The 15767-nt window shown below is 42.0% G+C and overlaps 1 protein-coding gene across 1 annotated transcript in view; it reads right to left on the bottom strand.

Moving 5' to 3' along the window:
- The window catches only part of LOC124777769, a 268850-nt gene that overhangs the window by 158245 nt on the left and 94838 nt on the right, over positions 1-15767 (bottom strand). The window lies entirely within an intron of this gene.

Raw genomic sequence — 15767 nt, 5'->3', positions numbered from 1 at the left:
AGAAACATGACATCGTACTTCTGAACAACACAGGCCGACAATGGGCAGGGACTTTCAATTAAAATGTGTCCCCTGTACGAAAATATACATAATGAATGGACGAGTGCAGGTTGAAAGACAAATTGTTGACGACATATGGATGTTTGCCTCTCTCCGCGAGTTGTGTTGCGACAGCCTAATGCGCCGGCGCGGTAGTTGAGCGCTTCCGGTCAGAGGGCGGGCTGTCCTCATTGAGAAAAACAAAACTGAGTGAAAAATTCAACGATGAAGTTGAAGGGATGTTCTTTGACGTCCGCCCTGGCCAGATAATGAGAAAAATAACGAATAAAATTAGGGGGGAAAATGGTAAGGTCACCGCTCTACCGCTCGCAACGAGCGGGAAATCCGGGTTCGAGTCTCAGTTCGGCACATGTATTCGTTGCCGTCATTCCATTGTACAGCTGATGGCTGTCCGTATTTCATGTATTTCATAATGGCCGTAGTCGCTGCAGTGCCTGTTGTTCAGAGATACGATGCAATGTTCCTTCGGACATGCATGCATGTTCGAGGAAACATTGCATCGTACCTCTGAACAAGACAAGCAACGCTATCTCGAAAACATAAATTTCTCTTCTTCAGAAGGAAAGTGGACTCGTAGAATTACATATGGACAAACACGGACTTTGGAGCCAGAAGTCTCGTATCTAGTAGAATGTGCATGTCAACCACAAATTTCAACAGTTAAAATACATAATTGAAGGTAGAAAAGCTCCAACATCCTATTTTGTCAGTATGTGGTTCTATGAGTCCATTTCCCTACTGAAGAACACATATTTATATTTATATTTATAACCATGTGATTAATAAACCTTTAACTTTTCTACTAGTTGGTTATTATTTTCCAGTCCTGTCAAGTTTCTACGAACACCGTCGCTGAAGCGCTACCAAGTTTAAAATTCTAAAATTAATGAGTGATGCATTACAGGTGCCTCACATGGCTCACCGACTACACACATACGTCGTGCTTTGTACCACGCATCTGCGGTGGTACAAGTAAAACACATATATAACAAAAGCTAAATTTCTCGTCAAACTGTGTTATCGGAGTTGCACATAGTTCCTGCAATAGACCAGAAATTGCTTCATTAATGACTTCGAAACAGATAAATGAACTGACAGCACGAGAGAGCAGTCACTACACAAGGAACGACGAAAGTGCTGTGCATGGTATTATTATTATTATTACTATTACTATTATTGTCATTTGAGCGGGCATACACAAAGCATGAGCCAATTACGTTACTATGGTACTAGGCAGCGGCTGGCGCAGAGGAAAGATTTCAGAACGGTAATGCGAGGTCTACGGAGTCGAGTCCTGCGGAAACTTCTTTTATTTTCAATTTTTACATACGTATATTGCAAATAAATGGAAGCAATGCTAGGTATATTATGTTTATTAATATTTTCATTAAAGGCGTGTAAAGCAAAGGCAAAGGAAAATTTGGTGTTGCAAATAAATTTCCATGAAGGGATTGTAAGTGGGAACGAGAACTTCAAATAGTTCAAATGGCTCTAAGAACTTTTTTTTCACTTGCTGCTTGCCAAATAGGCCCGCTGCCTGTATAAAAAAGCGGGCTGTGATACTGCAGTTGGTCTCTTGGCAGTCACATCAGTAACTGAAGATCAAGAACACGGGAAAATCCACATAGTAATGAACATAGACCCATCAAAGCTCCACATACTGATCTAATACATATACGAACTTGAGTTACTGATGTGCCGTTCCCTGTGTCCCGCCCCGTAAAGCGGACTAAGTACAGTATTAGGCAGTTTTAGTCGACAACTGAGCAGCATGTAATAATTAGCAAAGAAAAAGGAAATACAAACATACTTATAATTTTAAAAATTAATAATACAAAATAATCTTTAATTATCATAGTTTGAAGTATACTAACTCAAAAATACAAAAAAAGTGATATTTACTAAGTATCCCTACACCAACGAGGCCATGAGAGGAAAACCTCGGAACATTCCTCGAGCCTTACCACTCTTGGCTTCGTACTAAATACTAGTTCTTATATTGTGTGTCCATATCCAACATCTAGTGATTAATGCGATCTTGTTACAATAATACATCTTTTGTGTGTGTGTGTGTGTGTGTGTGTGTGTGTGTGTGTGTGTGTGTGCGTGTGTGTGTGTGTTATGATGCTGGTGTGAGGGGCAGGGCTCGGAATGATATCATCGAGCAATGGCCCTCTCACCAGCAGTTTTCTACCCTATTCTATATATGAACATACTCTGCTGTAATTGATATTTAGCATTTAATAGTACTACACATAGCCACATTTGATTACAGTTTGTTACGTAACTTTATACAAAGTTCTACAACAAAATGTTACAAGTGTGAATCAGTTAAGTTATCCAGATCTGTGTCTGTGTCTTTATCAGTAATATGATCATCGAGTTTCTCAGTACTGCTAACATTAGTTGAAGATCTCCGTCCTCTCTGTCTGTGTCTCCATGATCTCCATCTATTGAACTCTACTTGTAATTGTCTAGAGATTTTGCCTGCTGTGTTATTTAATTCTGTCCATTTATCTCTAAGAACTATGGGACTTAACACCTGAGGTCATCAGTCCCCTAGACTGAGAACTACTTAAACGTAACTAACTTAAGGACATCACTAACATCCATGCCCGAGGCAGGATTCGAACCTGCGACCGTAGCAGCAGCGCGGTTCCAGACTGAAACGCCTAGAACCACTCGGCCACAACGGCCGGCAACGATAACTTCGTATATAAAAGTAGATACTTTCGTTATATTACAGTTGATTTACACGTGACGCGGTGATGTTGTTGTTGTTGTTGTGGTCTTCAGTCTTGCGCTATAGCACCACTTCGCTGAATAGTGTTTTAATCATGCCTCCATAGGGCCAGCTGAAAAAACGATATGCTGCCTTCAAAACGGCTTCATGCAACGTCGTACGAAGCTGTAGGCCGAACTCTGTGATAATAATAATTGAATATGGGACATCTGACGCCGAATCGAGTTTTGTGCGAAAAGATCCAGTACTGTTTGGCCACTGCTGTGTTTGAAACATGCGTTACCGTCCTTTTATGTGTGTGCTGTTTTGGTGTGGTTGTTGTGGTCTTCAGTCCAGAGACTGCTTTGATGTAGCTGTCCATACTACTCTATCCTGTGCAAGCTCCTTCATCTCCCAGTACCTACTGCAACCTACATCCTTCTGAATCTGCTTAGTGTATTCATCTCTTGGTCTCCCTCTACGATTTTTACCCTCCACACTGCCCTCCAATGCTAAATTTGTGATCCCTTGATGCCTCAGAACATGTCCTACCAACCGATCCCTTCTTCTAGTCAAGTTGTGCCCCAAACTTCTCTTCTCCCCAATCCTATTCAATACCTCCTCATTAGTTACGTGATATACCCACCTGCGGTGATATTCATCGTAAAAACAGGGAAACTAATGCTCACGTGCAGCAGCTATGGGCTGCTCGAAGGTCAAAATAAAACGAACGGAATACGAAGTCCTTTGAGCTGTAATTACTGCCTGCTGTTGAAATGATATATACAGAGTGTTCGTGGATGCTGTAAGTACAATAAAATCCTTTCTTGGAAATTATTTGCTATCCCAAATTTTCTTTTGGATTTCCTTTCCATATCTTTTGTTAAGATATTAGTAAATACAATATAATGATCATTATTTCCGTTTACCTGCAATGCAAGCAAATAAAAATACTGGCTCCATAGGGAATCGACCCAACCCGACCGTAGGATTATCATTCTACAGTCTTTTCGCTGTTCCATCCGCTGTGTGGAAAATACGTTAACATAAATCGCTCCTGCCTCTTCCGACCTCAACACTTGGCGATCTGGAGCTCCCACTTCAGTCATTTTCATTTCCGCCCAAATTCTGCATGTACCATAAGTACGGACGAAAGCGGCGATGACGAGCAGGAGCAATCCCATTGTAAGACGAAATGCAGACACGAAAAGGCATCAGACAAATTGTGCGTCATCATCCACTGGTTTTAACCTAAATCTAGGAGAGACATTTGAAAAGGTGAGAGAAGACTCACACACAGGTAATACGTTATCCGGACACCTATTAGTGCACTTAATAGGGTGTGTAATCACCCCTCGCCTTGGCATGCACTCCGCTGAGGACAGTTTAAAAAAAAAATGGGTCAAATGAGTCAGAGCACTATGGGACTTAACATCTGAGGTCATCAGTCCCCTAGAACGTAGAACTACTTAAACCTAACTAACCTAAGGACATCACACACATCCATGCCCGAGGCAGGATTCGAACCTGCGACCGGAGCGGTCGCGCGGTTCCAAACTGAAGCTCCTAGAACCGCTCGGCCACACCGGCCGGCGAGGACAGTTTCAGTGAGGTGTCGGAATGTCTGTGGAGGAGTGGCAGCCCATTCGTTCTCAAGCGTAACTGAGCTTCTAACTCATCCCAAAGGTGTTCCAGTGGGTCCAGATCGGGACTCTGGGGAGATCAGTGAGTTCCAGGAATGTTGTTGTGCACAAACTATTGCCTCAAGTACACTGGTTGATGAGAGGATACTGTAACAGCATGAGTATGCATCGTCCGTAAACAACCCCTCTGTTGTACGCAGTACACAACGCTGTAAAAAATGTTCCTATACTTCGGTATTTACGGTTTTCGTAAGAGCAACAACGGGACCACATTCTAACCACGAAAAATATCCCCATACTGTAACACTAGTTCGTCCGTACTTCACTGTTGGCACTACACATGATTGCAGGTAACGTTTTTCATGTATAAGTGAAACCCAAACACTTCTGTCGGATTGCTATTTGTTTTGACACCTGACGCCCAGTCATCGTGGTAACTGGGCTGCTGGTAGCACTTTGGGACTCGCGAATGATTCCTTCCGCTGATTCCCTGTTAATTTTTACAGCCACCCTTTGCAATGCTCGACAACGTCTGTCCGTTAGTAGACGAGGTCTATCCGGCGTTAGTTTAGCTTTGGATGTTCCTTTGCGTTTCCACATCACAACCTCATTGTTTAGGCAGCTCTGGAAGATTTAAAATCCCCCTGATTGATCTGCTACTGCTTCGAAGTCACTGATATCTTCTTACCGACACACTCTGCTATTACTGATTCTCCACTGACAACATAACACGCCTCGCATCCTTATATACTGGTGAGTCTACCTCTTGTGACCTCTAGTGGTCAATACTGCGTTACATAGAGGTGTCTGTATACTTTTGATTAGAGGATGTACACTCGTCTAAATAATAGATATTGTAAGATATGCCGATGGTATAGCTGCCCTCGCTGAAAGTGCATAAGTTTAAGCCCTGACGAATGCATTGTGTATGGTTATGGGACAAGAATATAATGTTAAAATTTTTTGAGTACAAAACAGAAATGATGGCACGTGGTGAAGACGAGAAAGCCAAAATCCAGATTCACGAGCGAGCTACTTGAGCAAGTCGACGTCTTTACTTATTTATGAATGAGATCCGTAGGGACTGATGGAACAAAATAAAATTCAGAAGTAGAAGCTGCCCGTCAGCAACAAGAAGAAGCAAAAAAGCACGAGCCTTGAAATCAGGGAAAAGTTTCTCAAAGACTATGCTGGGAGGGCAGTATGTTTTTGGGTGTGAAACCTGGGCTCTGGGAACTAAAGAAGAGAAGAAATAAAATTCTTCGGAGATATGGTGTTGTACACATATGGTCAAAGGAAAGTGAACTGACATGGTTGCTGATGAAGCGGTCCTTAAAAGAGTGAGTGCAAAGAGAAGCGTATGGAAGTCACCTGTCTAAAGAAAAATGCAACTTAAACGCCTTGTAAAGAGACGTGAGGTACTCCTGAACACAGTAACAGAGCGATATGTTGATGGAAAACGATCTGAAGGAAAACCATGACAGAGGTACATAGATGAAATTAAGAAAGATATGATGAGTCAGGCCTGCAGAGAAATTAAGAGGAAATCGGAAAGGGTGGAGACATGATAAGAACTTAACTGCTGCCAAAAAGTCTTAGAGCAGAGCACTGAAGCAGAATAAGAAGAACTAAAAGTGACATCTGTAGATGCGGAGACCTGAGCTCATCCCAAATGTAGGTCGAAGGCCTGAGACCGCAGATAGTGAAGACGTGACACAGACGACTCTTTCTTCAGACTCTTTAGATTTTTTGTTCAAATGGCTCTGAGCACTATGGGGCTTAACATCTGTGGTCATCAGTCCCCCAGAACTTAGAACTACTTAAACCTGACTAACCTAAGGACATCACACACATCCATGCCCGAGGCAGGATTCGAACCTGCGACCGTAGCAGTCGCACGGTTCCGGACTGAAGCGCCTAGAACCGCTAGACCACCGCGGCCGGCAGATTTTTTGTAGCCATCTGTCTGAGTGGGGGCTGGTTCTTTGTCAACTTCACATTCCTTTTTAGTTCTGGATATTTAATACTGTATCTGTAGTCTGCTACTAGTGGGGAAGATCTTTCATATCCCATGCAATATTTCGGTCTCCACGTTGATCGTATAGTAACAGGGAGAAATAAATGACGTTATTTCAGGTCAGATGATGGCCTCGTCCTTCACACGGGTCGTCCTCATAGAGAAACTAAGTTTTGTGCTGCAGAGAAGTTCTTTCTTCCGTCAGTGTGCTCTGAAGTGGTCAATAAATAAACGAGCGCGAGGATTCCCTTTGCCACATCAAAATAGTTTTTTTTTCCACTAGCATATCAGTTTAAATTACCCTAGGTTTTATATTCTAATTTATCCATTTGGAAAATGAACACATTAAAAGGTTGATGAAAAAATAACTTTTAGATATTGAGTATAAGATACGTAGGCTTGGCACAAAATATAATGAGGGTATTCGACATTGTCTACTCTAGGGCCGGCCACGGCGTGCTCGAATGCACACATGCGCCATCGCCACGTGCGGCCCGCGTGCGAGCCAAAGCTCGGTCTGTCTCGGCTTTGCTCGGTCTTCGAGGAAGTGCTTGGAACGGCGCGACATTTGATGTAGTGGAGCGATGCGGCACTGTTGCTTCTGGCATATGCTGCACCATTTTTCGAAGTGCCATCGTTGTGTATTCCTCGCTATTTGCTTGTGATTTAAAGGAAATGCAAAAGAACAGTGGTTGTTGCAATGGCACATACACTTAAAAAGAGGCAGACTGACGACGTATTGTCACCACCATTGAAACAAGACTCGGTTACAATACTTTCTCGAAGAGAAGGATGAAAATTCTTAGTGTTTATTATGGAGTCGCATAACCGCCGGGCACCGCAAATACAGGGTGGTCCATTGATAGTGACCGGGTCAAATATCTCACGAAATAAGCATCGAACGAAAAAACTACAAAGAACGAAACTCGTCTAGCTTAAAGGGGGAAACCAGATGGCACTATGGTTGGCCCGCTAGATGGCGCTGCCATAGGTCAAACGGATATCAACTGCGTTTTTTTTTTAAATAGGAACCCCTATTTTTATTACATACAAGAAATATGATTGTTTTAGTTCAACCACTTTTTTCGCTTTGTGATAGTCACAAACGTATAAATACGTTGTATCACGTAACAAACCGCCAGAGCGGACGGTATTTGCTGCGTGATACATTACCCGTTTTAAAACGGACCGTTTACTAATTGCGTAAAAGGTCGATATCGTGTTGATGTGTGGCTATTGTGATCAAAATGCCCAACGGGCGTGTGCTATGTATGCTGCTCGGTATCCTGGACGACATCATCCAAGTGTCCGGACCGTTCGCCGGATAGTTACGTTATTTAAGGAAACAGGAAGTGTTCAGCCACATGTGAAACGTCAACCACGAACCCTCAACAAATGATGTTGCCCAAGTAGGTGTTTTAGCTGCTGTCGCTGCTAATCCGGACGTCAGTAGCAGACAAATTGCGCGAGTACCGGGAATCTCAAAAACGTCGGTGTTGAGAATGCTACATCAACATCTATTGCACCCGTACCATATTTCTATGCATCAGGAATTGCATGGTGACGACTTTGAACGTAGTGTACAGTTCTGCCACTGGGCGCAAGGGAAATTACGGGACGATGACAGATTTTTTGCACGCGTTCTAATTCTCGACGAAGCGTCATTCACCAATAGCGGTAACGTGAACCAGCATAATATGCACTATTGGGCAACGGAAAATCCACGATGGCTGCGACACGTGGAACATCAGCGAGCTTCGTGGGTTAATGTATGGTGCGGCATTATGGGAGGAAGGATAATTGGCCCCCATTTTATCGATGGCAATCTAAATGGTGCAATGTATGCTGATTTCGTAATTAATGTTGTACCGATGTTACTATAAGATGTTTCACTGCTTGACAGAACGGCAATGTACTTCCAATATGATGGATGTCCGGCACATAGCTCGCGTGCGGTTGAAGCGGTATTGAATAGCATATTTCATGACAAGTGGATTGGTCGTCGAAGCACTACACCATGGCCCGCACGTTCACCAGATCTGATGTCCCTGGATTTCTTCCTGTGGGGAAAGTTGAAGGATATTTGCTATCGTGATCCACCGAAAACGCCTGACAACATGCGTCAGTGCATTGTCGATGCATGTGCGAACATTACGGAAGGCGAACTACTCGGTGTTGAGAGGAATGTCGTTAGACGTATTGCCAAATGCGTTGAGGTTGACGGACATCATTTTGAGCATTTATTGAATTAATGTGGTATTTACAGGTAATCACGCTGTAACAGCATGCGTTCTCAGAAATGATAAGTTCACAAAGGTACATGTATCACATTGGAACAACCGAAATAAAATGTTCAAACGTACCTACGTTCTCTATTTTAATTTAAAAAACCTACCTGTTACCAACTGTTCTTCAAAAATTGTGAACCATATGTTTTGTGACTATTACAGCGCCCTCTGTCAGAAAGCGAAAATGCGGACCAACTAAAACATTCATACTTCTTTACGTACTACACGAATAGGTAATAAAAATGGGGGTTCCTATTTTTTTTAAAAAACACTGTTGATATCCATCTGACCTATGGCTGCTCTATCAAGCGGGCCAACCATAGCGCCATCTAGTTTCCCCCTTCAAGCTATACAAGTTCCGTTCTTTGTAGTTTTTTCGTTTGAAATTTCGTGAGATATTTGGCCCAGTCACGATCAGTGGACCACCCTGTATGCTACAGAACAACATTATACCACAATGCACAAGGAATTTAAAGAATTAGTTGGCAGTTTCAAGAGAAAACAGGTTGACGGATTTAAAAAGGTGCACTGCTGCCGAGTGAACCGATGTCAGCATGAAAATCGTTGTGTTTCTGCTGTTTGTATTTGTGCGTACCTCTTTGTACAAATCCAATGTTTTTACAGTCCGCTCTATTGTTTCTTACTTTTGTCGGTAACAAAATGTAGCGGCCCGTCCAAGCTACAAAAAGGGCGAAAATTGCCAGATCTAATAAACCTTTCAGCTATGCCGAGTTCATTAAAAAGGGCATTGTTGAGCCAACAGAACTCGTGACGCCATTGGAGGTACAGGAAGTTTTCCGAAATTAGTCTTTCGCAACAAACAATAACTCGCCGGATAGCTGTAATGGTAGCGGGTGTCTACAGGCAGTCACTGACAGTGCCAGCATGTTCATTGCATTCTCGATTGCGTTGGACGTGTCGATCGACATTTCGGACACGGTAGAAATTACAATGGATGTTCGTGAAGTCGACAGCAATTTGTTCGTGACAAAAGAACCATAAATTTAGTGCAAGTGGAAAACACAACGAGAGGGATCGACTTACTGAAAACTGTTGAAGTGGCAACTGAAACCGTTGGCGTGAAGCAGATTATGTTGGGCGATGGAGTGCCAGGGATGTAAGGAGCACAAAATGGGCACGTAGCATTGTTGCGCAAAAAGCTACAACTAATCGACAGACGATTTGTACGGAATTCATTGTTTCGCATATCAAGGAGCGCTATGTGCTGAATTTACAGGTATAGAGCACGTCATGAAACTGATAGCCCGAATAGTAAATTATCTAAAGACACATGGGGTATTACATCGTCAGTTTAAACAATTTTTCATGTAACTGCAGGAGCAGTATGGAGACGTGATTTAGTACTGCAACGTACGTCGCTGAAGTCGAGAGGCACGAGTGGAATGATTTTTCGAGTTAAGACCTACTATTGTTCAATTTATGAAGGGAAAAGGAAAGCAAGAACCAATGTTAGAAGATCCTGAATGGATTGCCGACGTTATATTTTTAGTTGACTTGACTGGGCACTTGAACATCCTCAATAAGACGTTGAAAGGTGAAATGCAGTAAATATCTAGGTTAATAGCAAAGGTAGATGCATTTAAAATGAAAATCAGATTGTAGAAGGGACAACTTCTGAAAAAAGAACGCCACACATTTCCCTAAACTCTCTGGTGGTAAACAAAATACGAATTTTGAGCAATACATTTTTGTGTTGGAAGAAATACAGGAACAGTTTTCAAATCACTTTCAGGACACTGCCAACTTGGTGTTTGTTTCTGAGACGTTTTCAAGACCATTTTCTGTATCAGTTAAAAGAGCCCCTGTTCGTTTACAGATTGAATTGATCGATCTGCAGTGTAATTTTTGACTAAAAGACAAATCTATTACGTTGAAAGTGTCCAAGAGTACCATAAAGGTTTTTTACCATAAAGGATGCACTGGCCTTATGTCACACTTTCCGAGTCAGAGCATGCATGCAGACCAGATGAGGCGCAATGTCCTAGTGGTAAGTGGGCTCGTACTGCTAAGTTCTTTGTAAATGTGACTCGAGTTGTAATTACTGAAATAACATCACATATCTTCTCATCTATGAAGTTTCATTTCGATTTCTCCTTGCCTTCTAGGTGCTTCAGCTTCGTTGTCAGGCAAATTATCAATAACATATTGTAAAAGTGAGGTATTGTAATAAATTGTAACGCAATAAGACTCTAGTAATGTACAGTATAAGGTAAGCAGGTCTCACATGAGGATTGTGGGCAGATGAGATAATCTCACGTTGCCATCTTAGTGGGGAGGGGGAAGGGAGTTTTTGGTGTTGCCTTCCTACCACCTGTTATAAAGTTTCAAGTGCGTATATTGTGCCCTGTGGATGAATGTGGTGACTGATTTTGATTTGTTTGGTATGACGAATGAAAGGGAGGTGGTGAAACTGGTGGCGGTTCATAGCCTACTCCTCTCGAACACTGCAAAGAGTACCGCCACTCATAGCTCTGCCATAGCGGATGAGTACCCATCAAGTCTGTCACATGCCCTGACTCCATGAGACACTGGGATCTGGTATGGAATTTGACCTAAAACACAGGCGCACCGTCTAGTTGTCACACATTCTACGTCATCATTTCTCTTTCACTAGCCTGCAAATATTTACCTTCCACTTAACGATCATCAGGAAGAATGTTGTAATAAATCCCGTTACTGAAAAAGCAGCAGAAGAAATTGTCATGATGTTTTTCAAAGAGTTATTAAGTGATTTTCCGAAAATGGACTCTCCCATAATTTTCATAAAACACACTATATTCAGATATGTACAGCAAGTATAATCATACCAATAATTCATGTAGCACATGGACAGGAGTCAGTAAACGGGGTAGAAGGTTCCCAATTTTTTGGTGTATACATTGATGAAAACTTGAACTGGAGGACTGACATTACGAAGTTTCTCAAACAATAAAGTTCGTCCTACTTTTGCTCTTCATACAATTGTTAGTGGTGGAAATAAAGTAATCAGTCTCTTAATATATTTTGAAATTCCTCCCAATAATGGCTTACTGAATATTTTTCTGGGGTAACTCATCACTTAGAAAGAAAGTAATGATCATGTGGACACATCTTGAAGAGCTAGGCATTTTAATCGCACCATCACAATACATATATTCGCCAACGAAATTCATCATAAATAATGTATTACAATTTGAAAGAATAGTGATGTCCACACTTAAATCTCTAGAAGCAGAAATCAATTTCATTATTCATTATTTAGGTTATCAGTGGATCAGAAGGAAGTTCAATATGCATCAACAAAAATTTTTGATCAGTTACCAATAACATAAAATGTTTGGCAATAGCAAAGCTAATTTTAAATCTAATAATTTACTCTAAAAATGGTTCAAATGACTCTGAGCATTATGGGACTTTACTTCTGAGGTCATCAGTCCCCTACAACTTAGAATTACTTAAACCTAACTAACCTAAGAACATCACACACATCAATGCCCGAGGCAGGATTCGAACCTGCGACCGCAGCCGTAGCGCGGTTCCAGACTATAGCGCTTAGAACTGCTCGGCCACTCCGGCCGGCAATCACTTATTCTGGTCAACTCTTCTTCTACAGACATAGAGGAATTTTTATCTTAAAACTGTAGGTAAAATATCTTGTTTATAAGTGTAGTTTCATGAGTAGGACTGTGAAAACATTTCATTAAAGGTAAATTTAGACAACTGTGCCGTTTAGAAACTTGTAAGCAGCCGTCCACTGAAACTAATTACGTACACACGTCGTATAAACTGACACGTTTCAAATCATTTAGATAAAAAAAACGTTTAAATTGTCTGGGAAACTTGTAAATAACTACAATTTTTGTCCGAGTCTAGCGCATAGGCGTCCACGAAATTTACACAACAGAGGGCAACATTGCAAAAGTTCCATCTTTGATAAAACTGATTAACTGAATTTTGGAACGTTCCATGCACTAACAAATAATTTTGACATGAAGTTAACAAGATTTACTGTATTTTAAACGTTTGATAGTTATCTACTCAATATTTTATGATGGTAGCTTACTGCCATACCTTACAGGTAAAAATATTTCATTAGTATATGCAAAGTACATCTTTTGATACTACACTATTGGCCATTAAAATTACTACACCACGAAGATGACGTGCTACAGACTCGAAATTTAACCAACAGGAAGAAGATGCTGTGATATGCAAATGATTAGCTTTACAGAGCATTCACACTAGGCTGACGCCGGTGGCGACACCTACAACGTGCTGACATAAGGAAAGTTGCCAACCGATTTCTCATACACAAACAGCAGTTGACCGGCGTTGCGTGGTGAAACGTTGTTGTGATGCCTCGAGGAGAAATGCGTACCATCACGTTTCCGACTTTGATAAAGGTCGGATTGTAGCCTATCGCGATTGCGGTTTATCGTATCGCGACATTGTTGCTCGCTTTGGTCTATATCCAATGACTGTTAGCAGAATATGCAATCGGTGGGTTCATGAGGGTAATACGGAACGCTGTGCTGGATCCCAACGGTCTCGTATCACCAGCAGTCGAGACTACAGGCATCTTATCCGCATGGCTGTAACGGATCGTGCAGCCACGTCTCGATCCCTGAGTCAACAGATGGGGACGTTTGCAAGACAACAACCATCTGTACGAACAGTTCGACGACGTTTGCAGCAGCACGGACTATCAGCTCGGAGACCGCGGCTGCGGATACCCGTGACGCTGCATCACACACAGGAGCGCCTTCGATGGTGACTCAACAACGAACCTGGGTGCACGAACGGCAAAACGTATTTTTTCGGATGAATCCGATTTCTGTTTACAGCATCATGATGGTCGCATCCGTGTTTGGCGACATCGCGGTGAACGCACATTGGAAGCGTATATTCGTCATCGCCATACTGTCGTATCACCCGGCGTGATGGTATGGGTTGCCATTGGTTACACGTCTCGGTCACCGCTTCTTCGCATTGACGGCACTTTGAACAGTCAGATGTCTTACGACCCGTGCCTGTACCCTTACTTCGATCCCTGCGAAACCCTACATTTCAGCAGGATAATGCACGACCGGATGTTGCAGGTCCTGTACGGGCCTTTCTGGATACAGAAAATGTTTGACTGCTGCCCTGGCCAGCACATTCTCCAGATCTCTCACCATTTGAAAACGTTTGGTCAATGGTGTCGGAGCAACTGGCTCGTCACAATACGCCAGTCACTACTCTCGATGAACTGTGGTATCGTGTTGAAGCTGAATGGGCAGCTGTACCTGTACACTCCATCCAAGCTCTGTTTGACTCAATGCCCAGGCGTATCAAGAGCTTTATTACGGCCAGAGGTGGTTGTTCTGGTTACTGATTTCTCAGGATCTATGCACCCAAGTTGCGTGAATATGTAATCACACGTAAGTTCTAGTATAATTATTTGTCCAATGAATTCCCGTTTATCATCTGCATTTCTTCTTGGTGTAGCAATTTTAATGGCCAGTAGTGTATTACTATAAATATGGATGTAGTAAAACCTTCAAAAAACCATCAAACTGGCTAGTAGAATCAACTTTTAGCATAGTTGGCAGAACTTTCAAGTAATAAAATCCATATGTTAAAATAGATAAAACTCTTTAATCCACTACGAGCTTTCATTCCGCTATATGTTCATCAGTGTTACCCATTTTAACATCTGGGTTTTACTGCTTGAAAGCTCTGTAAGCTATGTATAAGTATTTTAGCTGTGTTGCCGTTGGTTTAAAATTAACTGCAACTCTTAACAGCCTAGGACTCAACCAAAAGATCTCCGCCCTCCTGGATTGGCTTGTTATTGTTTAGACGTGGCAACTGGCTACAGAACTCGTAGGTTTGTGACTGGATGTCCCGCAGGGCTACACTCCATGTGATTTAAGAACCATACATTTTAGTAAGCTCCAAACACCTTTTTTACCTTCATATTTCACCGTTTTTCTTCTCGTCAAGCACAGTAATTTGTAATTTTTGCTTATATTTGTGCCTGTAGGTGAAGTATAGGTGACTACACTTACAGTATAGCATGGACATGTTTTTCATGTGCTACTACAGTCACTTTATCCTGTTAAACAATGAAGTCTCAGTAAATCTTCACGGGTCAAATACAAACTTGCTGTTCAGCTTAAGATGTGGCAGGTGAAGGGACTTTTCTTGGACGAACTGGGGATGAATGGCAGGGAGGCATAATGCAGGCATGTTTATACCGTACAAGGTGTTGGAATTGTCCCTTTCTGTAGCTCGTTAAGGGCTATACAAGGAAGCAACAGAGATAAGATCGGGTACTCTATTTCGGCAATGGTCCGTAAAGAGTCACAACCACCTAGAATCTGAAACAACGCCGAAACCGTGTCCACGACAAGAAAACATCATTTTTCGTGAACAACCTGATAAACAAATAATGCAGTATTTACTACAACCATTGTGTTATCTCTTGCACACGGTTAAGTAGAATCAGAGACAATCATTTCTACAAATACGTGGGGATTTTGAAGTTAATAACAAGTCTACCAAAGCTTCCAGGAGGGGGCAAGCGCCTCTCTTGTCCTCCCTTACGGACGTCCATGGTCGAGCACCATCACACATCTGAGCTGTACGACCTCGGCTACTATCAACAATTAGGGAAGAAAATTGTGCACATTAATAATTAACTCGTGGAACTGGTATACTAGTTTTTTTACTGAGGGAAATTGAGGACACCGGCAGGATTGATAGGAAAAGAAATCGACTGAGGAGTGACAATGGCCTGGAGTGCATTTGGAAAAATTGTTAGGGTTTTTAAAATTTAGCTTCAATTTCTTTCTAAAAGAAAGAATGCTGTGAGTGTGTGTTGCCAGTTATGCCTTACGGCAGTGAAACTATGTCTTCTAACGTGAAAGCCTTTAAATTATGAGATTTTTTCAGTGAGTAAAGGAGAAGTGGATGTTGGATATTAGTAGGAGAGATAGAAGTACAAACATGTGTCACAATGAATTAACTGGGGTCAAAGATGCAATTAAGACCCT

This window comes from Schistocerca piceifrons, chromosome 1, assembly GCF_021461385.2.
Source record: "Schistocerca piceifrons isolate TAMUIC-IGC-003096 chromosome 1, iqSchPice1.1, whole genome shotgun sequence".
Taxonomy (NCBI): domain Eukaryota; kingdom Metazoa; phylum Arthropoda; class Insecta; order Orthoptera; family Acrididae; genus Schistocerca; species Schistocerca piceifrons.
The sequence above is the reverse complement of the archived record's forward strand: the minus strand, read 5'-3'. Positions and strand labels throughout refer to the sequence as shown.